The sequence below is a fragment of the Gorilla gorilla genome, chromosome 2 (assembly GCF_029281585.2).
Source record: "Gorilla gorilla gorilla isolate KB3781 chromosome 2, NHGRI_mGorGor1-v2.1_pri, whole genome shotgun sequence".
Classification (NCBI taxonomy): domain Eukaryota; kingdom Metazoa; phylum Chordata; class Mammalia; order Primates; family Hominidae; genus Gorilla; species Gorilla gorilla.
In genome coordinates this window covers 92818327-92825880 of record NC_086017.1, presented here as the reverse complement: position 1 = coordinate 92825880, position 7554 = coordinate 92818327, and the positions used below count along the sequence as shown (strand labels likewise).

Below are 7554 nucleotides of genomic sequence, written 5' to 3'. Positions count from 1 at the left end.
ACTTTCTGAGTCCCAAATTAGAATACAAACCCACTGAAAGTGAGAAATATTTCTATATTTGTCAATGAATATCCCTGTTAACTGAAACAGTGCTTGCTACATGGTATGTACTCCATAAATAGTTATTGAATAAAGAAATATACTTTTGAGTAGGAGACCTGGGGGCCGGGGCCGCCTGTGGACGACCATCTGCCAGCTTCTCTTGCTCCGTCGATTAGGAGGAGCGGTGGCGACCTCGGCCTTCAGTGTCTCCGACGGAGTGAAATGGCGGCGGCGGCCAGGATGATGCTGCTGGGCTTGCTGCAGGCGGGTGGGTCGGTGCTGGGCCAGGCGATGGAGGAGGTGACAGGCGGCAACCTCTTGTCCATGCTGCTGATCGCCTGCGCCTTCACCCTCAGCCTGGTCTACTTGTTCCGTCTCGCCGCCGGCCACCTAGTCCAGCTGACCGCAGGGGCGAAAAGTCCTCCTTATATTTTCTCCCCAATTCCTTTCCTTGGGCATGCCATAGCATTTGGGAAAAGTCCAACTGAATTTCTAGAAAATGCATATGGGAATTATGGACCTGTATTTAGTTTTATCATGGTAGGCAAGGCATTTACTTACCTTCTGGGGAGTGATGCTGCTGCACTGCTTTTTAATAGTAAAAATGAAGTCCTGAATGCAGAAGATGTCTACAGTCGCCTGACAACACCTGTGTTTGGGAAGGGAGTTGCATACAATGTGCCTAATCCAGTTTTCTTGGAGCAGAAGAAAATGTTAAAAAGTGGCCTTAATATAGCCCACTTTAAATAGCATGTTTCTATAATTGAAAAAGAAACAAAGGAGTACTTTGAGAGTTGGGGAGAAAGTGGAGAAAAAAATGTGTTTGCAGCTCTTTCTGAGCTCATAATTTTAACAGCTAGCCATTATTTGCATGGAAAGGAAATCAGAAGTCAACACATTGAAAAGGTAGCACAGCTGTATGCAGATTTAGATGGAGGTTTCAGCCATGCAGCCTGGCTGTTACCAGGTTGGCTGCCTTTGCCTAGTTTCAGACGTAGGGACAGAGCTCATCAGGAAATCAAGGATATTTTCTATAAGGCAATCCAGAAACGCAGACATCTCAAGAAAAAATTGATGACATTCTCCAAACTTTACTAGATGCTACACACAAGGATAGGCGTCCTTTGACTGATGATGAAGTAGCAGGGATGCTTATTGGATTACTCTTGGCAGAGCAGCATACATCCTCAACTAGTGCTTAGATGGGCTTCTTTTTGGCCAGAGACAAAACACTTCAAGAAAAATGTTATTTAGAACAGAAAACAGTCTGTGGAGAGAATCTGCCTCCTTTAAGTTATGACCAGCTCAAGGATCTAAATTTACTTGATCGCTGTATAAAAGAAACATTAAGACTTAGACATCCTGTAATGATCATGATGAGAATGGCCAGAATTCCTAAAACTGTGGCAGGGTATACCATTCCTCCAGGACATCAGGTGTGTGTTTCTCCTACTGTCAATCAAAGACTTAAAGATTCATGGGGTAGAACGCCTGGACTTTAATCCTGATCGCTACTTATAGGATAACCCGGCATCAAGGGTAAATTTTGCCTATGTGCCATTTGGAGCTGGGCGTCATCGTTGTATTGGGGAAAATTTTGCCTATGTTCAAATTAAGACAATTTGGTCCACCATGCTTCGTTTATATGAATTTGATCTCATTGATGGATACTTTCCCACCATGAATTATACAACTATGATTCACACCCCTGAAAACCCAGTTATCCATTACAAACGAAGATCAAAATGAAAAACGTTGCAAGGAATTAATATATGTGATCATCACTGTAAGCCACAAAGGCATTCAAAGAGAATGAAGTGTACAAAACAACTCTTGTAGTGTACTGTTTTTTTGAGTGTGTAATTCTAAAAGCCAGTTTATGATTTAGTATTTTGTTAACTGAATTGTTCTATCAAATATAGTAGCATTTGAAACATTTTCTTAGAGTTATGATACTTATACATGTGCTTTCAGGAAGTTCATTAGTAAAACAATTGCTCAGAGGGGATCTAGGTAACTGGCAGATTCTAAATAATATAATTTCCAGGTAGTAATTTTAAGAGTACTCATAGCTCTTGCCAAATAAGTTCAGGGTATTCAAATCTTGGACTAGTCCTGCAAGGTACAAAAAATAAAAATCCCAGTGAGATACTTTGAAACCACAGGTTATTATTTATCTGGGCAATTATTGTGTGTGTGAGGATGGAAGGGTAGGGAATAATCAAACATCTAAAGCCTTGAATAAGAGAATACTAATTGTTTCGGTATGATGATACTCAGAAATGGAGATGTTATAGAAAAAAAATCCTTTGGAATTTTAACTAAAATCACTGCATATAGGAAATTAAGAGATCCAGGACCATATTTGATAAGATTTCCTAAAAATAATGTAATTATTAATGCTAAAGACTGCTCACGTATCTTGATCTAATTACTAAATAATTACATATTTACCTGATAAATATGTATCTAGTTCTACAAGGTCACATTTATGTGGAAGTCCTTAGGGGATAATTTTGTTTTGGCTCAGTTGTTCCCTGCTTCCTCTCTTTTTTTTTTTTTTTTTGAGATGGAGTCTCACTCTGTCGCCCAGGCTGGAGTGTAGTGGCGTGATCTCAGCTCACTGCATCCTCCGCCTCCCGGGTTCAAGCAATTCTCTGCCTCAGCCCCCTGAGTAGTTGGGATTACAGGCACCTGCCACCACATCTGGCTAATTTTTTGTATTTTTAGTAGAGACGGGGTGTCACTATGTTGGCTAGGCTGGTCTTGAACTCCTGACCTCGTGATCCGCCCGCCTCGGCCTCCCAAAGTGCTGGGATTACAGGTGTGAGCCACCGCGCCTGGCCTTCCCTGCTTCCTCTCTAGAATCCAATTAGGGATGTTTGTTACTACTTATGTTGATTAAAACAGTTAACAAACTTTTTACTTTTTAAAATTTGAGATCAGTGAACTCTGGTTTTAAGATAATCTGAAACAAGGTCCTTGAGAGTAATATAATTGGTCACATTCTGTAAAGCACATTCTGTTTAGGAATCAACTTACCTCAAATTATAACTCGGGGCCTAACTATATGAGATAGCTGAAAAAATACCACATCGTCTGTTTTCACTAGATGATGCCAAAATATTTTGCTTTATGTATATTACAGTTCTTTTTAAAACACTGGAAGACTCATGTTAAACTCTAATTTTGAAGACAGAATCTCTGCTAATTTTTCACATTAAAATTCTCTTTGAAAAAAAGAAATATACTTTTAAAGAATATATATAGACTGCCATCTAGTTATCTACATTGTCCAGTTTAATTACTTCGAGTAAAAAAAAATCCAAAGAGAAAATATGCAAGGTTATTGAAGTAGTAGAATTGGGAGACTAATATTCTGAATTATTATTTAAATTTACACTAATTTATCTCTGAGAGGTGAGTCAATCTTGACTTTTGGTATCTCAGAAAAATAAACATAATATGATATATATTCTAATTGAAGTGTACCTTGTGCTGACTTCTATTTAATATGGCAGATTCAGGTTTGTGGTAGGAATTCTCACATCTCATTTTGCCATTCCAAGGATAAGAAAATATATATCTAAAACAACTTTCAGAACAAGTTTAGCTCAAACCAAGGAGGAAACTATTTAGAAACCAGAAAGAAAAAAAAATGGAAATCATAGTTAAGATTTGTGAGACTTCAAGCCAGCGAGATCTCAGGTAAGTCAGAACTAGAGAAAGACCTGAACACTGGGAGTTGGGATGTTAATGTCTGCATGGGGATGGAAAATAAGGACTTTATATTTTGCTGTGGAATCTAGATCTGTATGATCCCATAAGCAAGGAGCTATGAAAGGCTGGCAAAGATTCAGAACTCCTTGCTCTATTTTGTAAGCCTGCTAATCATTCACGCTCATAACAAAGTAAAGACACTTTACACAAAGTAAAGAAATCAAAGTCCTAAGTCTGCAACATGCCTGGGAATGGATGCTAAATCATGTTTCCTAAAGGATGCAGAAATTTCAGGTAAATGTACATGACAAAATGCTATAAACTTTTAAAATTCTTAATCTTAGAAGTGCAAATGTAAACATGTGATGTATTTTCTATTTGAAAAAAATAGAAAATACATCACAATAAAATTGAACTCAAAGTAAAATAAATAAATAAATAAATAAAAGCAAATAAAGTCAGGTTATTCCAGAAATCAAATTGTATCTCATCACAAGAATTGGCAATAATGTAAATTTTAAAGTTATTGAAATAAGTATGTTCAAAATATTCACAGACATAATACTACTCACAAGCCAAGCATAGATCATGAAAAATTATCTCTACTTTTTAAGTGTACTTGCATCAGAACAAAATTACAGAAGTTAAAAAAAATTCATTGATATTAAAAAGTCATTGAAGAAGTTTTTTTTTTTAAGTGAATAAATACTGTACTTCTCTTGCTAACCAAAACTTTTCTATCTGCCATAGACTATGAGACAGCCTGCGCCTTGATTCATAATGCTGGGTGGCCTCACCTAAAGTTACGTTTCAAGAAAAAGCTAAACTCAAAATCCAATTCCACTATCTCTGAGCATTTCAGGCCTATAGCCAGGATCACAATCTAGCATGCTTCAGGAGGCCAGTGAATCCAATGGAGATAATAGACCACAAAAGTTGTCAGATGTGACTACTTTATATTAGAAAATATCTGGAGAATTTAAGTAGATATACATTCTGAAATTGCTTGACCACAAAGGCAAAAATAATTTGACTTTGGCTGAATGTATTGATTTAATCAGTGGTTCTGAATAAGGGGAAATGTTGTCCTCCAAACAACATTTGCCAATATCTGCAGACATTTTTAATTGTCAAAATTGGTGGAGGATAAAATTGGCTTCTAATGGGTAGATACCACAGATTTTGATAAATATCCTATAATGCACAGGGTAATCTCTTAAAGCAAAGAATTTTTCAGCCCTAAATGGTAATATCGCTCATATCAGAGAACCCTAATGTTAATGCATTTCCAGGGAGTCTAGATTTAATGCGATACATTGAGCATCTAGTTCTAATTGCTTCTTTGGTTGGTTTACTGTGAGGAAGTGAAACAAGGTTGAGTTATTGGAAAATCCTTAGAATGATGTGGTAAACATAAATTCAGAGACTATTAAAGTGGATTGTAATATGTGATACAGTTATTCTATTACTATATATTTCTCCTTAGTGACTGAGAGATTGTCTTGACACCAAAGTATTGAGAAATTAAAAGTGGTTTTATGACAGTTTCATACAGGCTAAAGTCATCGGTAGGTGTGATGGTACAGAAGGGCGATACTTCAGTAGATATGGTACAATCCCAAATGGCAAAGACATGGCAGGACATTTAACTAACAGAGTTAAGCTGTTGGGTGGTAACATCAAAATAATAATCAAATTACTTACTACATAAGAATGTTTGGAATGAGGAAATTGACAAGTGTCCCTAGCACCAAAATATACGGGTATCCCATTAAGTGTCTAATTTTATAGCCAAAGAAACTTCCTGAGTCTGCTTATTAAAAGACCAGTCTTGAGCCACACAGGTTTTCAAATGCCTTTAACCAAATTCCAGATCTGAGTCATTTCACAGCCTCAGGATCATTCCAATGAAAAGGAAAGCAAATATTGAAAACGAAATCTATAATGATAGCACTGGTATCTACGATGAATTTTCAACCTAACATGTCTGGAGAGATACCTGCAGCAATTTTGCAGTTTGAATGACAAAACAAAAGAAGAATAGCTTTATCCTTTTTGAAATAAAAAGCCTGCAGTGTGAAGGAGATTCTTAATATTCATGAATACGGAATGACTTGCTCTGAGGATATCAGTCACCTAATATCCCTTAAAACCTCAGTGATTTCTGCGGAGTTTATGGACAAACAAAATGTCCATGGTGACAAAAATGGAGGCTATTTGGCATCTTATCAAAAGAAACTTCACCTCACTAAGGCTGCTCTGATGACCCTCAGTGTTAAATGCAGTTTTCCTCACCTTGAAGCCCCTAAAATGGAAATATAATCCAAATACCAGGGACCATTACACTTGACTCTTTTTAAAAATCACCATGTGATTCACTTACCTATTCATTGAATATTACTAGGGGTAAACAATAATTGCATGGGTTTGGGATTCTTTAGTGGAAAATAAAAGAATAAACAACAAATAAAAAATATTTCCTTCTTAAACTTACATTTTCATGGGGAGCAAAGCAAATATAAGCAGTAACTACCACAGGAAACTATGTTATATAGTATAGTGTAGGCTGATGGATGTGATGAAGAGAAAAAAAAGGAAAATTGAAAAATAATCCAGAATATCAGGGTTAGGGAAATAGTATGGTTTCCATTCCTCATTGACATCATATTTGAATGAAGATTTGAAGGAAATGGATAGTTCAATGGGTAACTGGGAAAATATTGGTTCAAGCACAGGAAACTTTGCCCTTAGCCAATGCAATGGCCTTAAAGTGGGAATATGCATGCTAAGTATCAACACTATTAGAAGGCCAGTGTTGGGGGAGTGAAGGTGACAAGACGAGAAGAACGAAACTAGGAAAATAAGTCAAGGAGGTAAAAGAAGGAAATATCAAGGACTTGTACTCCTATATGCCTGAAATTTTGGGTGCCAAACATATTCAGTAAGCTATGTTAGTGACTATCACAGTGTGTCCCTCTGCTCTTCAAATATTAGACTCACTGTCTTCTTCCACTTTACCCCTTCACAAAGGAGAAATCCTAAAACCTACAGCCAGTTATAACATCTATCTCAAGTCCAGGACTTCTGTGTGGTGTGTAGTAGTTTTTTTATTGCTTCTAGTTGCACCTGTTTGATCTGATGACTATGAATTGAAAGGACAGGTTATGTCAGTTCAGATATGAACTGAAAGGACAACTTATGCATTCCAAATATGAATTGAAAGGAAAAGTTACCTATTCCAAATACCGCAGTGGAACAATGACAATATAGCCATAATAGTCAGTCACATTTGTAAAGAGGGGGATAAGGGACACAGGTGGTGATGTGCTCAAGTCAGATTATACTGGTTCACAATGCCCAATTGTTAATTTAAAAAAAAAAGTTGTGTAAGTTAACATCACAATAATAGTCTGAAATTGGCCACGTTGGAAATATTTACACTAGAGAAATAGGTAAACACTACAAATCAGGATTATTTTTGTCAGGGAACTGGCTGAACATTTATCAATAAACCACTAAGGTACACAACAACAGTCATTTCTAAAAATTTTCAGGACAGATGTTAGGAGGGCTCTTAACCCTGGAAGTGTGAAATGATCCTTTATCAATCTCCAGTTCTGCTTCTGGAAATTACTCCTTGGCAGCTGAGCAGATGACAGCTTTCTTTCTAGACAAGGAAAGCAAGGGGCATGAGTGGACATTTTCAGTTTCAAACAATCCAGGCTTCTGGTTCTTTTAAAAGTACAGTTTGTTTTTTTTTTCAAAAATCCACGGATATTGTACTCCTTTAAT

At 36.9% G+C, this 7554-nt stretch overlaps 1 pseudogene; it reads left to right on the top strand.

Moving 5' to 3' along the window:
- Positions 1 to 264: 264 nt before the first annotated feature.
- LOC101134434 (lanosterol 14-alpha demethylase-like) lies at positions 265 to 1845 on the top strand (annotated as a pseudogene).
- Positions 1846 to 7554: the final 5709 nt, after the last annotated feature.